This window comes from Salvia splendens, chromosome 6, assembly GCF_004379255.2.
Source record: "Salvia splendens isolate huo1 chromosome 6, SspV2, whole genome shotgun sequence".
In the NCBI taxonomy this organism is placed as follows: Eukaryota; Viridiplantae; Streptophyta; class Magnoliopsida; order Lamiales; family Lamiaceae; genus Salvia; species Salvia splendens.
This window is the reverse complement of record NC_056037.1, coordinates 10,204,465-10,225,730: the sequence shown is the minus strand read 5'-3', so window position 1 is coordinate 10,225,730 and position 21,266 is coordinate 10,204,465. Positions and strand designations below refer to the sequence as shown.

At 40.4% G+C, this 21,266-nt stretch overlaps 1 pseudogene; it reads left to right on the top strand.

Moving 5' to 3' along the window:
• Positions 1 to 2,034: 2,034 nt before the first annotated feature.
• Positions 2,035 to 12,195, top strand: LOC121808764 (annotated as a pseudogene).
• Positions 12,196 to 21,266: the final 9,071 nt, after the last annotated feature.

Here is a 21,266-nt window from a genome sequence, read left to right as displayed (position 1 = left end):
TTCACACACTACACACATTTCACACACCACACATTTAACACACTACAAACACTACTCACATTTCACACATTTCAAGCATCCTATTTTTGAAAAAAAAATTCAGCTATTACATTTTTTTTCGATCCAAACCGAACCGAATCGAAAAACTGAAATTTTTCAAAAGTTTAAACTGAATCAAACCGAAAAACTAAACTAAATTTGAAATTATAGATTGTGTGAAGTATGTGTGTAGAGTGTGTATTTCGTGTAAAATTTGTAAGTGTGTGTAATATGTGTACAATGTATATATTTTGTGTAGTGTGTTTATTTTTTGTGCAATGTGTTTATTTTGTGTGCAATGTGTGTATTTTTTGTGTATAGTGTGTGAAGTGTGTGAAATGTGTGCAGTGTGTGAAATGCGTGTAGTGTGTGAACTGTGTGAAATGTGTGTAGTGTGTGAACTGCGTGAAGTGTGTGAAATGTGTGCAGTGTGTGTAGTGTGTGAAATGTGTGAAGTGTGTGTAGTGTGTAGTGTTTGTAGTGTGTGAAGTGTGTGTAGTGCGTGAAATATGTGTAGTGTGTAGTGTGTGAAATGTGTGTAGTGTGTGAAATGTGTGTAGTGTGTGAAATATGTGAAATGTGTGTAGTGTGTGAAGTATGTATGTGTGTGGATTTTTCAATTATTAAAAATTTTATAATTTTAATTTTATTATAAAATTGTGATGATATTAAATTTAAATACAACATAAAATAATATTTATATAATTTTGTTAAATTTTAAAATAAGAAGAATGGAATATGAGATGGAATGGAATGACCATTCCTTAGCTAAATGGACGAAATGACTATTCCCATGTGGAATGAAATGGCCATTCCAAATGGAATGGTGATTCCTATGAAAAAAAATTTACTAAGCAAAGGAATGGAATGGAGGTAGTAATGTCATTCCATTATACCAAGTAGGGCAATGACCAAGCAAAGAATAGGACTCATCCACAATGGTTGCCCTAGTGGGCACCCTAGTGGTTCCACATCAGCATTTCTTAGTCCGCCTCTTCTTTCTGCAATGGTTTCACCCTAGTGTCCGCCCTATCAATTATTCATTTTTCATTTCAATTTTAATATTATTTTTTTATGTTTACACATTATAAATAGCCAAATTAGACACTAAATTAAAGAATTAGCAAAAAAATACATTACTTAAGTAAAAAAAAATACAACGAAAATACTTAAAAGAGGAAACATTTTGGAAAAGTGAGTGAAAGAGAGATGTTTGATTAGAGAGATGTTGTGTGAGGGTTGAGAGATGTGTGAGAGTTGTGTGAGAAATAAGTGAAAATAAGGTATATTTATAGATAAAAATTTAAAAAAATAGAAAAAATGAAAACGCGGAATCGGGCTCGGGCTCGGGCTCAATCGGGCGACGCGTTGCAATGGGCGCTCGACTGGGACGCCCGATCGATCGGGCGCATGCAATGGACGCCCGATCTCGCGCGATCGGGCGCCCGATGGGGCAATCATTATGGATGCTCTAAAATTAACCTTATCCCATATTAATACTAGTACAACATTTTTAAAAAAACCATTGCTTTGCTATCTCCTTTGGTTCACTTCATAACTATATTGGTTAAAATGAGAACTATATCAATTTTGTTGATACATTTATATCAATTGGAATCGTAATACATACTTTTAAAACTTTGGCTTATTTAATTACTAGTAGTATAAAAAATGAAATTAATGGAATGATAAGAATGCATACAGTTAAACCTGTAGCTTAATTTTTTGGGGTCATATAATAAACTATAAAGAAAAGTAAAGAGAACAAAATTTTGAAGTCCAGTGATATTTCACTCACAACTCTTCGTCCCGCCAAAAACCCATCTGAAAATCGGAGGCCGTCTGAATTTGTTTCGCTCTTTTTTGCGTTGCTTTTATTTTCGGTTCTTCTGCGCTCAACATGCAAAATTGCACCGTCGCTCTGTGTTTCTTGTTTCGAAGGGTTTCTCGTTTCATTTGTTGCATTTTGTGTACGAGTTTGTGTATCAGTCCGAAATGGATTTGATTAGTTTTAGATTCGGAAAAAATTAGAACAAAAATAAAACAAATGGCAGGATGGTTGAAGAGAGAGAATGATTCTCTTCAGGGAGCATAGAAACTGGGGGTTTTGTTCGATCTCGGAATAGAAATCAATGGCGGTTCAGATGTTAACTGCTCCTTCACTAAATTTCTCAAGGCTTTTTTTGGAATAAGTTTACTGCATTTCTTGCTTGAGATCGCTGCCGCCGGTTATTGGTGAGGGGCAGGTTGTTGATCTGCTGAAGCTTAAGATTGTTGTGAGGAAGAGAGGTGAGTATTCCAGAGTTTCGGGAAAAGGGCTATGGAGCTCGGTAGCTGCTGATTGTGGGGTTGATTTGAGGTTTTCAGCTGCTTTGAAGTTGATCCATGTGAAGTATTTGGATTCACTGGATAGATGGTTGAGGAAAATTGAGAAATGTAGAGAGGAGGGAGTGAGTGATATTGAGGAAAGGTATCTCGATGTCAGTCTGTTTTTGATGGGGTTGGAAGCGGATCCGAAGGTTTTCGTGTCAAGTAAAATTGAGAGAGATGATGGTTTTGGGGTGTTGAAGAAGAGGGAATTTGAAGGAAATAAGGGGTTTGTGGGTATAGATGTTAAGGGTGCTGATGATAAGTGGAGCAACAAAAATAGCGTTAGTGATGATGTGAATATTATCAGTAAGGGGCAATTTATTGATAAGGTCAGTGATGGTGATGATCTGCAAGTGGATCAGGACTTCGTTAATAAGAAAAGGAAACGAGGTGCTATACAGGCACGCTGAATTGGATACGTAAAGTTGGAAAGGATCCTACCAGGGTTACTGTTGAGCCATTACCAGAAGGGAAGAAGTGGAGATGTTATGGGAGTGAGCTACCGTGGAAGCAAATTCTTGTTATTCGTGAGGCGATGCTTTTGAAAAAGAATGTCTATGCAGGGTCTCAGCAATCTGCTTGGCAGGTCTGCGTTTCATTACTCTCATGGTTGAATCAAGTTGATAAATAACGAATATGCAATTATGACCAGTTTTAAGATGCATGATATGTTGTATTCCAACATCTATGGTTAATGATGAATCCAATCAAATAAGCCATTAAATGCCTTCATCTTTATGTCTTCTTTTTGGTGGGATCAGTTGCCGTATGTGAACATTGGTCAGTTTGCATCTTCATATGCTGAGAACATCACCACTATTTCAACATCTGTCGAGGAACTTTGTGTTTTGAAGATTTGTTAGTTGCTGGTGTTTCCTTCTACAAAGACTAATAATTCTAGCTATATAATGGCCACAAATAAGTAGGGATATGTTATTTTCTTTTAAATAATTAAGTGAGAAATATGATCAAGCTGACATTCTGTCGTATTCAATCTTATTTTTAGTAAATGCAGCAAGTAGTTTTAGTTTTATCTTCTCTGGTTTGCTTATGTCTCTGAAATTGGTATTGTGGCCGGTTTACTCAATAGACAGTTTCGAGTGAGTATAACTTCATCTGTTTATTTGTGTTCTATGTTTAGTGTGCAAACTCCATGAGCCCAGTTGCATATTGTCATGTAGAGGCACTGTGTGTTACCAACGGTAAATTGCATGCATTATAGAGGCCAGACCTTCTATAAACGCGCCTGGTGAGTTAGAGTAGAGTAAATATACTTGGATCTCGTGAAATTCTGACTGATAAATGCAAGCACTAAAGAAAAGTAATACTCCTCCTAGTTGAATTCACAAAACAAAAATCTATGAAAGCATCCATGTTGAGTTGCATTAGTATATTTGTCCATAGCAGATCACATATCATCTCCACTTTCAGAACAAACATGGCTTTGAACAATCGAACATATGAGTTTCTTGATTCAAACAATTTCTCCTTGTCTTGCAGAAGAAGCAAAAGATGCACCCGAGCATGTATGATGATGACCAATGTGTTTCTGAGAGGTTAAGATGCAGTCAGAGGGTCCTCTCCTCCAAGGATCCTTCTCGGAAGTCAAGAGATCGGGGTGGATCTGAATCAACTTCCTCAGATTTTCAGACCGTCGAGGATAATGTTGACAAACAGTCCGACTCCCCAATCTATTTGAGCATCCACAGGAAGAAATGAATCCCCATAGGCTCAAATCATCAAGCAGATTTGCTCGAGTTCCAAGGTGAGGATTATGAAAGCGAAACCAGATGGTTGGGTACCAAAATCTGGCCTTTGGATAAAGCAGAACAAAAGAAGAAAAGCCTAATAGAAAGGGACCGTATTGGAAAGGGTAGGCAAGAATGTTGTGGCTGTCAATTTGCAGGATCTCTTGAATGTGTGAGGTTCCATATTAGAGAAAAGAGGCTAAAAGTGAGGCTTGAACTTGGCTCAGCTTTCAATCTATGGAAACTTGACATGATGAGAGAGGACGTCGCCTTCTCATGGACAATTGAAGACCGGAACAAGTTCCAGCATACAGTGCAGTCCAACCCTCTCTCATCAGGAAAATACTTCTGGAACCAACTTTTTAAGCATTTCCCTGAGAAGATTGTTGGTTCTACTGATTACAAGAGATAAGTCGGGCGTAATACAACCCAAAAGAAGGAATACAAGAAACGAAACTGAACTGAATTACAATGAAACAAATAAACCGTGAATGTTTAGCCGAGTCGAGGAGGCCTCTTCCCGCAAGACGAGATACGCCCCGGTAGTGCTCTTCGGTTTGGCGTGTCGTCCCCAAAGGTAAAACGGCTACGTCTCTATTGATGCAGCACCGCAATCAGTAGAGCTCCGGCGAACTGGATGGAGGAGAGGGCAGAGCTTCGACAGAAGGACAATGCAGAGAGAGGAAGAGAGCTTATGATGATGCAGAAGGCTTGTAATGGTGTGTTCTAATGCAGTGGTATGGCTAGCCTATTTATAGGCCAAGCCACCATGCAGGGTCAACCGAGCCATGAAGGCTCATCATGGCAGATTCGTAACCGACGTCGGTTACGAGCGTGTGGCAGGCGTGTGCCTTTCGCATGTGGAGCGTGTGGATTTCTCACGTGGCAGCCGTGACTGTGCCTCGCTTGACGACGTGTCAAGCCACTTGGATTGCTGACTCGGCGGTGGTCCGGGCCAAGCCCCAAGCCCAAAGACCACCCAAAGACCAATTGCCAAGATCCAAGTCCAAGTCCAAGTCCAAGTCCAATTGCCAAGATCCAAGTCCAAGTCCAAGATCGAGATCGAGATCGGGATCGGGCCCGGGCCCGAGGCCCGCGGCCCGCGGCCCGCGCCCACGCCCACGAGCACGAGCACGGGCTCGGGCTCGGGCGGGGCGGGCGGCGGCGGCGGCGGCGGGGCGGGCGGCGGCGGCGGCGGCGGGGCGGGCGGCGGCGGCGGCGGCGGCGCGCGCGCGCGTGTGCGCGCGTGTGGGCTTTTTCACCCATCTTGATCCACTATAATTATTAAGTAACATAAAGTCACTTAATTTAAACACATTAAAGATGTATTAATCTTCCAATGTGGGATAATTAACACTAGTTAATTATTCCCTAAACACATGCTCCAAGCTTTAATTAAAAGCTAATTATGCCCAACTTTAATCCACTATTTCTCACTCACCGGAAATCGGATTTGAGAAAGTGAATATACTACATTTATCTACGTAAAATGTAGATCGACGCTATATCATTTAATTTCACAAAATTAAATGTCTCGTCACATTTATTCTTTGGTCAAAACCATTGATCGGGCATATTTAATCCATGATTTTTACAATCCCCCACATGAGTGGAAATAGCCAAATGCATATGCATGCAGACATAAGCTCAACCCTCGAGAGATATATAAGCATAAGGATAGGTAGTTGTTGACTTTGAACCCTCCATAGTCGACACCATCGGATACACAGGCGGCTTAGTAACGCGATGCTTTGAACTAATCCCCCACGGCGTGCACCGAGACAATGGTGTTAACGCTTAAACACCTCAACCTCATCCGTTCTCACGTTTTGTGTCCATTGCGGTCTTGGACACCACTTTGGATTCATAAGTACGTTTTATGAAGCGACCACACTTCGCACTTACATAGGTGATTCTTAGTCAAGTACCTTGCCATACTTGGTCTCTTTGAGAACTCCATCTATTTGAGATCTTTAAGAACCATTAAAAGTCATAGACTTAGCCTTTATCACTAGGCAAGTTCTCCAACACTCTATTGCTCTTAGGGAATAGATATAGTTTGAGTGTTTTCCATGAACTCTCATAGCTTAGTTGTCCCTTTGAACCAAGTTCTTGGGATCTCCAGTCATCATGGTTGGGTTACCACTGTGATAGTTCTTTAGTTTGTGGATTTCAAACCCATTCCCTCTAGCAACTTATTCATTTGATCACGGTTTAACCCTTTGGTTAGCGGATCCGCTAGATTATCTATTGACTTCACATAGTCAATTGTAATCACCCCTGTTGTGATCAAATGTCTCACGGTGTTATGTCGTCGACGTATATGTCGAGACTTACCGTTATAGAAGCCATTATTTGCCCTTCCAATAGCTGCTTGGCTATCGCAGTGGATCAGCACTGGTGGCACTGGCTTAGACCAACATGGAATGTCTTCAAGGAAGTTCTTAAGCCACTCGGCTTCCTCACCAGCCTTATCCAAGACAATGAACTCCGATTCCATTGTTGATCGGGCTATACAGGTCTGTTTTGTGGATTTCCACGATACAGCACCACCCCCAATAGTAAAGACATATCCACTTGTTGAAAGTGAGTCTCTATTATCGGATATCCAATTGGCATCACAGTACCCTTCAAGTACCGGGGGGTATCTCGAGAAGCGTAGCCCATAATTTTGAGTATGTTTTAAATATCTCAAAACCCTTACAAGAGCTCTCCAATGCTCTTTGCTTGGATTTCTCGTGTAACGACTCAACTTGTTCACGGCACAAGCGATGTCAGGTCGAGTGCAATTAGTCAAGTACATAATGCACCCGATGACCCGTGCATACTCTTCTTGAGCAACAGGCTCGCCTTTGTTCTTGCTCAAGTGAACGTCGAGTTCAATTGGAGTCTTAACCGGCGCGCCATCATAGGCTTTGAATTTATTCAATATCTTCTCAACATAATGTGATTGTGTTAAGATGATTCCATCATTCGTTCTTAGAATCTTCATTCCAAGAATTACATCGGCTAGACCCATGTCTTTCATGTCAAAGTTTCTCTTTAACATGGCCTTTGTATCGTTAATTATTTGAGTGTTGCTACCCAAGATTAACATATCATCAACGTAGAGACACACTATAACATGACCGTTATTAGTGCTCTTGATGTAGACACATTTGTCGCACTCGTTGATTTTAAACCCATTTGATAACATCACATTATCAAACTTCAAGTGCCATTGCAATGGCGCTTGTTTCAATCCATATAGGGACTTTACGAGTTTGCATACCTTTTTCTCTTGTCCAGGTACTACAAACCCTTCGAGTTGTTCCATATAGATTTCATCTTCTAGTTCACCATTTAGAAACGCGATCTTTACATCCATTTGATGAATCTCAAGATTGTGCAATGCAGCAATAGCGAGAAGCACTCGTATAGATGTAATCCTTGTTACATGTGAATAGGTATCGAAGAAGTCATGTCCTTCCTTTTGTTTAAAACCCTTTACTACTAATCGGGCTTTATACTTATCAACTATTCCATCGGCCTTAAACTTTCTTTTAAGAACCCATTTGCATCCTAAAGGTTTAGCACCTTCGGGCAAATCAACCAACACCCATGTGTGGTTTAGCAAAATTGAATCAATTTCGCTTTGAACAGCTTCTCTCCAATGCAGCCCGTCTGGGCCAGCAAAGGCTACTTTTATCGATGTTGGTTCTTCATCCAACATGAAAGCAATGTAGTCAGGACCAAAAGTTTTTGGTGTTCTGACTCTATTACCACGTCTTAGTATTGTATCTTTTGGATCGGGCCTTGCACGCTTGCGCGATTCAGGTTCCGCATCTGCTGATTTAGAACTAGTGGCTTCTTCTTCCACTTGTTTAGAACTAGTGGCTTCTTCAATTCTTGTCTCAGAATTGGTTGAGACTTTTTCCTTGTCTTTGCAAGGAAATGTATTTTCGAGAAATACAGCATTCCTCGACTCAATTGTTGTTCCTACTGTGATAGTCGATATTTCAGACTTGTGAACAACAAATCGATATGCACTACTGTTAAGTGCATATCCAATGAAGATGCAATCAACCATCTTAGGTCTGATTGTAACTTCTTTGGGCGGAGGAACCATCACCTTTGCCAAACACCCCCACACTTTGAGGTATTTGTAGGATGGCTTCCTTCCCTTCCACAACTCATAAGGAGTGACATCTTTTCCTTTGAGAGGGATCTTATTCAAGATATAGTTGGCTGTCAAAACAGCTTCCCCCCACATGTTATGTGGTAATCCTGAAGTTAGAAGCAGTGCATTCATTATCTCTTTTAGAGTTCGATTTTTGCGTTCTGCAACACCATTAGATTGTGGTGAATATGGAGCAGTTGTTTGATGAATTATACCACTTGCGTTGCATAACTCCTCAAACGGGGCTACATATTCGCCTCCTCTATCGCTTCGAATCATTTTGATTTTACAACCAAGTTGATTCTCAACTTCGTTCTTATAATTTTTGAACGCTTCTATTGCTTCATCTTTACTTCTTAAAAGATAAATGTAGCAATACCTTGTGCAATCATCTATGAAAGTGATAAAGTACTTTTTACCACCTTTTGTTTGCACCATCTTTAAATCACATACGTCCGTGTGAATTAATTCAAGGGGTTTTGTGCTTCGTTCAACCGAGTGAAACGACAACTTAGTCATTTTTGCTTCAAGACAAATTTCACATTTATCTTGGGTATCCAATTCATTAGCCTTTAGTAAATCTAAATTCACTAATCTTTTAATAGCTTTTGAATTCACATGTCCCAATCTACAATGCCACAAATTTGAAGACTCAATCAAATAAGAGGAAGTAGATGCTTTATTCTTATTAGCCAGTGGCTTTGGAACACGCAGTGTTGCTACACTAAGCTTGAAAAGTCCGTCGGTTACATAACCTTTTCCGAGGGACTTCCCAAACTTATACAATGCAAACCTATCGGATTCAAATACAAGTTTAAAACCCTTATTCACTAGTATTGATCCTGAAACTAGGTTCTTCCGGATGTCCGGAACGTGCAGCGCATCCTTCAAGGTGATTGAGACGCCAGACGTCATCTTTAGGATTACATCACCAACTCCGAGGATTTCAGACGAGGCTTGATTCCCCATGTTTATCTTTCTCCCTTCACAAACATGTGCAGTAGCGCCGGTATCAATATACCAGCCACCCTTGTTGTTGTTGACAAGGTTGACCTCTTCAGTGACCACAGCAATGAGGTCGTTCTCATCCCAGTCCTTGAATTCCTTCTCAATGACGTGGGCAGCCGGCTTCTTCTTCTTGCTGCGGCAGTCTTTAGCAAAGTGGCCTGGTTTGCCACACTTGTAGCAGTCGCCTTCAAACTTCTTTGAAGGCTGCTTTCCCTTCCCTTTGTCGTTTGGACGGTTTGGGCGAGGGCGTTTGTTGGAGGGACCGCCCCGCTCCAACAGATTGGCCTTGGCTTCATTTGGGGCGAATCCCTTAGCCTTTTGATCACTTTTGCGCACGTCGGCCTCGATGCGCAACTTCACGATCAAGTCTTCAAGGGTCATCTGCTTTCGCTTGTGCTTGAGATAACTCTTGAAGTCCTTCCAACTTGGAGGGAGCTTGTCAATGATCGTGCACTTTAGGAATTTATCGGGCAAGGTCATCCCTTCAGCCACTAAGGAGTGGATGATCATTTGGAGCTCTTGGACTTGCTCCATGATGGGTCGAGAGTCGACCATCTTGTAGTCCATAAACTTGGATGCTACAACCTGTTCAGTCCCTGCAGCATTGTCTATGCTATATTTCTTCTCTAGGCTTTCCCACATTTGTTTAGATGTGGTTACATTGGAGTATACATTATAGAGGATATCATCTAATGCACTTACAATAAAGTTTTTACATAGATAATCCCCTTTTCTCCAAGCTTCATAGTCCGCCATGACTTCGAGCCTAGTCTCTTGGTCGCTTGGCGCGGGCGGCTCGTTCTCCGTGAGGAAGTTGGTAACGCCCAATGTTGTCAAGTAGAACAACATCTTCTGGTACCACCGCTTGAAGTTAGATCCTCCAAACTTTGGTGGCTTCTCGGCAGGTGGCATCATTCTTGGTGCCATAGGTGTCGCACTTGGTCCTTGGAATGAACCAATTCCGTTGCCCCCGAAGGAGCCAACAACATGGTTGGGCATAGAGCTCCCACCATTCATGTTGGGCATAGAGCCCGCCATGGTCGTACCAGCCCCGAAGGGACTAGCACCCGCATGAGACCCGAAGGCCCCAGCATTCGTGTGAGACCCGAAGGCCCCAACACCCGTGTGAGACCCGAAGGCCCCAACACTCGATCCATTAAAGGACTCGAAGGAACCACTAAAAGTGGAACCAACCGACCCACTCGAAGTGGATCCACCAGTGAGCCCAAGGGGGTTAACGAACTCCCAAGGGGTTGTTGAGGAAGAAGGATAGCGCCCGGGAGTGGGCATCATCGTCGGAATCGACGACGTGTTGACAGGTCCAGTGGTCGCCATGGTTGAAGGAATGGCGGCGGTGGTGGCGGCAGCGGTGGTGTTGGATTCCGTCGACATCTCCAGCAAAGGTGTATTAAGTTTCGAAATTTTAAGTTCAGTTTAGAGGTCAAAAATCCCTTCAAAAGCAAGTTATCTCGTCTTGCGATTGTTGGTTCTACTGATTACAAGAGATAAAAGTCGGGCGTAATACAACCCAAAAGAAGGAATACAAGAAACGAAACTGAACTGAATTACAATGAAACAAATAAACCGTGAATGTTTAGCCGAGTCGAGGAGGCCTCTTCCCGCAAGACGAGATACGCCCCGGTAGTGCTCTTCGGTTTGGCTTGTCGTCCCCAAAGGTAAAACGGCTACGTCTCTATTGATGCAGCACCGCAATCAGTAGAGCTCCAGCGAACTGGATGGAGGAGAGGGCAGAGCTTCGACAGAAGGACAATGCAGAGAGAGGGAGAGAGCTTATGATGATGCAGAAGGCTTGTAATGGTGTGTTCTAATGCAGTGGTATGGCTAGCCTATTTATAGGCCAAGCCACCATGCAGGGTCAACCGAGCCATGAAGGCTCATCATGGCAGATTCGTAACCGACGTCGGTTACGAGCGTGTGGCAGGCGTGTGCCTTTCGCATGTGGAGCGTGTGGATTTCTCACGTGGCAGCCGTGACTGTGCCTCACTTGACGACGTGTCAAGCCACTTGGATTGCTGACTCGGCGGTGGTCCAAAAAGAATAGTTTGGGCCAAGCCCCAAGCCCAAAGACCACCCAAAGACCAATTGCCAAGATCCAAGTCCAAGAGCGGGCCTCGCGGCCCGCGCCCACGCCCACGCCCACGGGCACGGGCACGGGCTCGGGCGGGGCGGGCGGCGGCGGCGCGCGCGTGTGCCCGCGTGTGGGCTTTTTCACCCATCTTGATCCACTATAATTATTAAGTAACATAAATTCACTTAATTTAAACACATTAAAGATGTATTAATCTTCCAATGTGGGATAATTAACACTAGTTAATTATTCCCTAAGTACATGCTCCAAGCTTTAATTAAAAGCTAATTATGCCCAACTTTAATCCACTATTTCTCACTCACCGGAAATCGGATTTGAGAAAGTGAATATACTACATTTATCTACGTAAAATGTAGATCGACGCTATATCATTTAATTTCACAAAATTAAATGTCTCGTCACATTTATTCTTTGGTCAAAACCATTGACCGGGCATATTTAATCCATGATTTTTACAAAGGAAAGGGAAGCCTTGGTGAGCTACTACTTCAACGTCTTCCTTCTCCGACATAGAGCCAACCAGAACAGAACCAGCCCGATCAACAGTGATGACGAGACTGGTTTGGTGGCTGGTTTGAGTTTTTGCTCCCCAAAGAAACCTCATTCGAGTAGCAGATATGTTGCTGAGTGAGGCATGAAAAGTGCAGTTGTTTTTGATCGATAGAAGCTCGTTTTGATTTCGTAGAGTCAGCCATGCCCGGTTTGAGGTTCACATTTGGTTGAATATGATACGTGAAGCACAATCAGAAGCAGTGGAAACATAGAGTTAGTTATAATGTTACTGCAAAACTTTGCAAGCGGTGACTTCTTTTTTTGTTATGTCCAAATTTATACTCTTATCATAGAAAATTTGTCACTTACTAATTTTTTTTGTCTATTTCACAAAACTTGTCATATTTAACTTTTACTACCATTTTTGATATAGGATCTCACATTCTATTTATTGATCACATTTTATTATAAAATTAATACATATAAAAATAGGATTCGCATTCCGCTAGACTTTTTCAATCCAAATAACTGATATTTTGAAAAATAATATTTATTCAATTTTGATGCATTCTAATAAATGTCAACAAAATACAAATTTGAATCCAAAATTACTTCAATACGGTGACTGTTGAAAAAAATTGTGGGGCTAAGAGCATCTCCAGTGGTCGGCGAGCGAGCGGCTCGCCGATTTTTGGCGCTCGCCGAGCGGTTCGCCGAACTATTGCAGCCGGCGAGCGCCAAATCGGTGAGAATTTCGGCGAGGGCACGCCGATTCCCGGGCGCTCGCCGATCGGTTCGCCGCTATTGCAGCCTCCCGATCGGCGATGAACCGGCGAGCCAAATTTTTTTTTTTCGAAACACTATATATACGCGATTTGCACGACATTTTCATTCGAGAATTTTTTAAATTAATGTATTTTTTTTACTTTTTTTAATTAATGTATTTTTAAAATTTTAATATTATTAGAGAATTTTCCCGTATATGTGTCGTAAATTTAATTCCGTATTTTGTATGATTGTTTAATTATTTGTTTTTAGTGCTGATGATGTGGCAAGACTATGGCTGGGCTATTGCTTGTCTAGTTGCTTGTCCAGGTGCTTGTCCAGCTGATGTGGCAGGAGGAATTTAGTGCTGCTGATGTGGCATGGCTGGACTATGGCTGAGCTATTGCTTGTCCGCCGACCACTGGAGATGCTTTAAGAGCAACTGACATTCTAAATCAAATTTATAATTATTTTGGAATGTTAAAATTATGTTAGCAATCTTTTTTATATATAAAGATTCTATAATAATTTTGACCAATACTACAAAGCTCTTTTTATTGCCTTTACTGATCTCCAATCAATTCCCCCTTGACTATATACAAGAATAAATAGTATACGAACTTCATCTTCTTTGCTCTGATTCAAAATGTGTATTTCTCAATCTGTTACGAAATGCATTGCATGAATATATCGGAAAGATAACGTCATGTGAAATTCTGAATTCCAGAATGTAATGTTTGCGAATTTGATTCCAGATTTTTGTGAAGTAAAGGCTTACAATAGTTGGAAAGGTTAAGTGAAGGGAAGTTGTCGATCGACCTGGGTCGATTTTATATATTTTTAATTGTTAATGGAAAGTGGCAAATCTTATCTTCATCTATTCAAAGTGACATCAACGTATAAAAATATACTAAATTGATTCTATACTTTTGTGTAATTATCTTATTCTTGATATTGTGAAAATAAAAAATTCAAACAATTGTGAGAATTGAATCTTAGGAGAGAGGGCTGGTCGGCCGGAATAGGAAAAGACGCTATAGAAATTTATGGTATAATTTACAACATTATTAGCCTACCTGAATGACAGATAAAGTGGAAGGAACAAATAGACAATTTTTATGTTAGGTACTACTCGTCTACTCCTATTTGAGAAAAAGAAAGAGGTAAAGAAATGGGTAAGTTTTCTACGATCGTTTCTCATGTATGTAATTCACTTTGAATGACAAAAACATAAAATAACTCATGAAGGTTTAAACAAGAAGGATGGCAATGAATCAATATAGCCATTTTTGTAAGTTATTTTCTCACCTAATACTGAAATGAATTAGAAAATAAAAGTGTAATTAAGTACTTTTTCTTGGCTGTCTTGCAACACCCTTCATCTTGACCCTTGCCTTGACCAACTTCGGATCCAGGTCCAATTGTGTCACAATTAATTTTTTTTTTCAGATTTTATATATTACTAAGGGTATTCTGTTCGAAATTACCTTGGCTAAATTATATACTACTGTACTAGTATTCCTTCTATTCCAATGTACTAGTATTCCTTCTATTCCAATGTAGTTGAGTCGTTTACTTTTAAAATAAAAACAACACATTTAATCTATCTTGCTTAACTCTCTTTTCAGTTACTATTAATTTAAATACTCCCTTTGTCCCTATCAATTTGTCACCATTTGATCCGTCACGAGTTTTAAGAAACGTAATAGAAAGTTGGTTAAAAATGTTAGTAGAATGTGAGTCCTACTTTTATATAGTTTTATAATAAAATGTGAGTGAGAATGAGTTAGTGGAATGTGAGGTCCATTATCAAAAATGGTAAACATGAAAGATGACAAAGTTTTTGGGACGGATAAAAATGGAAATAAGTCACAAATTTTCAAGGACGGAGGAGTATTTCATTATTTCTCTTCTACTATATTTTCATTTCACTTAACTAATTAACTAAATTCTCTTTCTTTAATCTATGTGCCCAATAAAAACGCTTGGTAGTAGTATAACTTTAGGTCTTGGCTACGTACTATTTATATGGAGTCTTACTTAACTAAACAAAATGATTGTTATGGGGAGTATATTAGTTGCTTCGTGATAAAAGGCAGATAGGAAAACGATTAGGGTTTGTACTTGATTTCAAAATATTTTTTTTGTTTGACGATATGTCACAGATTCACAATGATCACCACCATAATATATCTGAGTAGCCAAGAATCAGTATCTGGAGAGGCGTGAGATGGCCGTCGTGAAACAAAAGGAGACAGTCGGCGCTATGGAGCATCATCAAACATGTGAGTGGTATTTATGCTGTGGCTCGCAGGTTGCAGTTGGAGATGGAATCTTTGTCGGAAGCGGGTGACGATGCGGCGGTGAAGAAGGGCTTTCAAGAATTGCGAGGGAAAGCGTTGGTGTACAGCCAAGATTCAGACTATTATCAAGCTCGCCTAATTAATTAATTGCGTACGTTTTATATATAGTGCTTTTTATTAGTAGTAAATTAAAGAAACTCATCTTGTCAGTATGAATGAACATACATTTCCTTCTTTCGATAGTTGGCTCTTGTATTAGGCCGACCTGAGCTCCACAATTTTGGTTATGCATAAATTGGGATTTTCACGATGTTATTTTTGAGTTTGTCTGAATCTAGAAGTTTTAAGAATAGTTTTCTCAATTTAAAATTATATTCTAAATTTTTTTCTGTTTTTCTATTTTGGCATGCCACCAAAATTAATTTTTCTTTTTAATGTGACGAGTCTCATTTTTTATTAATAATATTTTAATTTATACGTATACTTTTTTCTCTATCTCACTTTAATAATCTCTGTGATAAATCAAAACTATAGACTACATTTTTTATGGAAGAAAATACTTAATATCTTGGGTAGAATGATAAATCTCACATTCATTTAGAATTTATGATTCCTTATTTTAAACTTTTGCCAACCATATAATTATAAATTAATACTCCCTTCCTCCGGGATTATATGTCTAGCTGATTCAACAAAAGTTGTAAGAAAAAAAAGTGTGGAAAAAGTAAATGAGTCTTATTCTTATATGTTACTCCAAGCACTAAGTTTTATAAAGAAATGTGAGTAGAATATGTCAAGTAAAGTGTTAAAGTTATAACCAAAAATTGTGAAAATAAAATGTGACATGTAATATATTGGACATCCCAAAATGATATTTCTTCGGTCCCAATTAAGTTAAATCATATTCCTTTTTAGGATATCCCAACTAAGTTGAGTCATTATTTTTTTGACAAAAAACAACTTCTAATCACTCTTACACTTTATTCTCTCTTTTGCTTTACTCTTTCTTACCTCTGCTATTTTATTTATCTTCATTTAATCCATTTAAATCTATTTATTAATCTCCGTACTCAAAAGAAATGTATCAATTTAATTGAGACGAAGGGAATAATCTCCGTACTCAAAAGAAATGTATTAATCTTCTGCTTTACTCTTTCTTACCTCTTCTATTTTATTTATGGCAATCTAGATCCATTCATACATTCCAACAAAGCCTTTTAGTTCCCTTGAAAAGTAAATACATAAATAGGTAAAAGTAATTTTACTCTAGCTAATATCAAAATGATATTCTTCTGTGTATATTTTTAATACTGGTATTTTTTTTAAGATCAAGAAACCGTTGATAGAAATCGTAACTCCACCACACAACAACAATTGGTAAATACACTTCCAATCAACATCATTTTCTTTCATAATTTTAATTCTATATACCTTTGTCTGTAAAAATAAATCTTAGAAATAGACTGCATAGTGATTACAAAATTAGTAAATGTTGGTTTCTGGGGATTACAAGAGATAACAGAACCGGGCGTAATACAACTCAAAAGAAAGGAAAAGGAGGAACTGAACTTAAAAATTACAACGTAGAATCGAAACTACTAAACCAGTATGATTAGCCGAGTCGAGGAGGCCTCTTCCCGCAAGACGAGATACGCCCCGGTAGTGCTCTTCGGTTTGGCGTGTCGTCCCCAACGGTAAAACGGCTACGTCTCTATTGATGCAGCACCGCAATCAGTAGAGCTCCGGCTAACGGGATGGAGGAGAGGGCAGAGCTTCAACAGAAAACAATGCAGAGAGAGGGAGAGAGCTTATGATGCAGAATGCTTGTATGTGTGTATGCTAATGCAGTGGTATGGCTAGCCTATTTATAGGCCAAGCCACCATGCAAGGTCAACCAGCCATTGAAGGCTCATCATGGCAAATTCGTAACCGACGTCGGTTACAGGCGTGTGGCTGGAGTGTGCCACCCGTGTGTGGAGCGTGTGGATTTCTCACGTGGCAGCCGTGACTGTGCCTCGCTTGACGACGTGTCAAGCCACTTGGATTGCTGACTCGGCGGTGGTCCAAAAAGAATAGTTTGGGCCAAGCCCCAAGCCCAAAGACCACCCAAAGACCAATTGCCAAGATCCAAGTCCAAGATCAAGATCAAGATCGGGATCGGGATCGGGATCGGGATCGGGCCCGAGGCCCGCGGCCCGCGAGCGCGAGCGCGAGCACGGGCTCGGGCGGGCGGGCGGGCGGCGGCGGCGGCGGCGCGCGCGTGTGCGCCCGTGTGGGCTCTTTCACCCATCTTGGTCCACTATAATTATTAAGTAACATAAAGTCACTTAATTTATACACATTAAAAGATGTGTTAATCCTCTAATGTGGGATAATTAACACTAGTTAATTATTCCCTAAGCTCCAACTCCAAGCTTTAATTAAAAGCTAATTATGCCCATCTTTAATCCACTATTTCTCACTCACCGGAAATCGGATTTGAGAAAGTGAATATACTACATTTATCTACGTAAAATGTAGATCGACGCTATGTCATTTAATTTCACAAAATTAAATGTCTCGTCACATTTATTATTTGGTCAAAATCCATTGACCGGACATATTTAATACCATGATTTCTACAATCCCCCACATGAGTGGAAATAGCCGAATGCATATGCATACAGACACAAGCTCAACCCTCGAGAGGTATATAAGCATAAGGATAGGTAGTTGTTGACTTTGAACCCTCCATAGTCGACACCATCGGATACACAGGCGGCTTAGTAGCGCGATGCTTTGAACTAATCCCCCACGGCGTGCACCGAGACAATGGTGTTAACGCTTAAACACCTCAACCTCATCCGTTCTCACGTTTTGTGTCCATTGCGGTCTTGGACACCACTTTGGATTCATAAGTGCATTTTTTATGAAGCGACCACACTTCGCACTTACATAGGTGATTCTTAGTCAAGTACCTTGCCATACTTGGTCTCTTTGAGAATTCCATCTCTTTGAGATCCTTAAGAACCATTAAAAGTCATAGACTTAGCCTTTACCACTAGGCAAGCTCTCCAACACTCTATTGCTCTCTAGGGAATAGATATAGTTTGAGTGTTTTTCCATGAACTCTCATAGCTTAGTTGTCCATTTGAACCAAGTTCTTGGGATCTCCAGTCATCATGGTTGGGTTACCACTATGACAATTCTTTAGTTTGTGGATTTCAAACCCATTCCCTCTAGCAACTTATTCATTTGATCACGGTTTAACCCTTTGGTTAGCGGATCCGCTAGATTATCTATTGACTTCACATAGTCAATTGTAATCACCCATGTTGTGATCAAATGTCTCACGGTGTTATGTCGTCGACTTATATGTCGAGACTTACCGTTATAGAAGCCACTGTTTGCCCTTCCAATAGCTGCTTGGCTATCGCAGTGGATCAGCACTGGTGGCACTGGCTTAGACCAACATGGAATGTCTTCAAGGAAGTTCTTAAGCCACTCGGCTTCCTCACCAGCCTTATCCAAGGCAATGAACTCCGATTCCATTGTTGATCGGGCTATACAGGTCTGTTTTGTGGATTTCCACGATACAGCACCACCCCCAATAGTAAAGACATATCCACTTGTTGAAAGTGAGTCTCTATTATCGGATATCCAATTGGCATCACAGTACCCTTCAAGTACTGGGGGGTATCTCGAGAAGTGTAGCCCAAGATTTTGAGTATGTTTTAAATATCTCAAAACCCTCACAATTGCTCGTGTAACGACTCAACTTGTTCACGGCACAAGCAATGTCAGGTCGAGTGCAATTAGTCAAGTACATAATGCACCCAATGACCCGTGCATACTCTTCTTGTGCAACGGGCTCGCCTTTGTTTTTGCTCAAGTGAACGTCGAGTTCAATTGGAGTCTTAACCGGCGCGCCATCATAGGCTTTGAATTTATTTAATATCTTCTCAACATAATGTGATTGTGTTAAGATGATTCCATCATTCGTTCTTAGAATCTTCATTCCAAGAATTACATCGGCTAGACCCATGTCTTTCATGTCAAAGTTTCTCTTTAACATGGCCTTTGTATCGTTAATTACTTGAGTGTTGCTACCCAAGATTAACATATCATCAACATAGAGACACACTATAACATGACCGTTATTAGTGCTCTTGATGTAGACACATTTGTCGCACTCGTTGATTTTAAACCCATTTGATAACATCACATTATCAAACTTCAAGTGCCATTGCAATGTCGCTTGTTTCAATCCATATAGGGACTTTACGAGCTTGCATACCTTTTTCTCTTGTCCAGGTACTACAAACCCTTCGGGTTGTTCCATATAGATTTCATCTTCTAGTTCACCACTTAGAAACGCAGTCTTTACATCCATTTGATGAATCTCAAGATTGTGCAATGCAGCAATAGCGAGAAGCACTCGTATAGATGTAATCCTTGTTACAGGTGAATAGGTATCGAAGAAGTCATGTCCTTCCTTTTGTTTAAAACCCTTTACTACTAATCGGGCTTTATACTTATCAACTGTTCCATCGGCCTTAAACTTTCTTTTAAGAACCCATTTGCATCCTAAAGGTTTAGCACCTTCGGGCAAATCAACCAACACCCATGTGTGGTTTAGCAAAATTGAATCAATTTCGCTTTGAACAGCTTCTCTCCAATGCAGCCCGTCTGGGCCAGCAAAGGCTACTTTTATCGATGTTGGTTCTTCATCCAACATGAAAGCAATATAGTCAGGACCAAAACTTTTTGGTGTTCTGACTCTATTACCACGTCTTAGTACTGTATCTTTTGGATCGGGCCTTGCACGCTTGCGCGATTCAGGTTCCGCATCTGCTGATTTAGAACTAGTGGCTTCTTCTTCCACTTGTTTAGAACTAGTGGCTTCTTCAATTCTTGTCTCAGAATTGGTTGAGACTTTTTCCTTGTCTTTGCAAGGAAATGTATTTTCGAGAAATACAGCATTCCTCGACTCAATTGTTGTTCCTACTGTGATAGTCGATATTTCAGACTTGTGAACAACAAATCGATATGCACTACTGTTAAGTGCATATCCAATGAAGATGCAATCAACCGTCTTAGGTCCGATTGTAACTTCTTTGGGCGGAGGAACCATCACCTTTGCCAAACACCCCCACACTTTGAGGTATTTGTAGGATGGCTTCCTTCCCTTCCACAACTCATAAGGAGTGACATCTTTTTCTTTGAGAGGGATCTTATTCAGGATATAGTTGGCTGTCAAGACAGCTTCCCCCCACATGTTATGTGGTAATCCTGAAGTTAGAAGCAGTGCATTCATCATCTCTTTTAGAGTTCGATTTTTGCGTTCTGCAACACCATTAGATTGTGGTGAATATGGTGCAGTCGTTTGATGGATTATACCACTTTCGTTGCATAATTCCTCAAACGGGGCTACATATTCACCTCCTCTATCACTTCGAATCGATTTGATTTTACAACCAAGTTGATTCTCAACTTCGTTCTTATAATTTTTGAACGCTTCTATTGCTTTATCTTTACTTCTTAAAAGATAAATATAGCAATACCTTGTGCAATCATCTATGAAAGTGATAAAGTACTTTTTACCACCTCTAGTTTGCACCATCTTTAAATCACATACGTCCGTGTGAATTAATTCAAGGGGTTTTGTGCTTCGTTCAACCGAGTGAAACGACAACTTAGTCATTTTTGCTTCAAGACAAATTTCACATTTATCTTGGATATCCAATTCATTAGCCTTTAGTAAATCTAAATTTACTAGTCTTTTAATGGCTTTTGAATTTACATGTCCCAATCTACAATGCCACAAATTTGAAGACTCGGTCAAATAAGAGGAAGTAGATGCTTTATTTTTATTAGCCAAAGGCTTTGCAACACTGCGAGTTGCCACACTAAGCTTGAAAACCCATCGGTTACATAACCTTTTCCGAGGGATTTTCCAAACTTATACAAAGTAAACCTATCAGACTCAAATACAAGTTTAAACCCCTTATTAACTAGTATTGATCCTGACACTAGGTTCTTGCGGATGTCCGGGACATGCAACACATCCTTCAAAGTGATTGTGATGCCAGACGTCATCATGAGAATCACGTTGCCAACGCCGAGGATTTCGGACGATGCTTGATTCCCCATGTTGATTTTCCTTCCTTCAACAGCCGTGTAGGAGGCAAACTTGCTCCTGTCGGAGCAAACATGAGCAGTAGCGCCGGTGTCGATGTACCAGCCTCCCTTGTTATCAACAAGGTTAACCTCTTCAGTGACCACTGCAATGA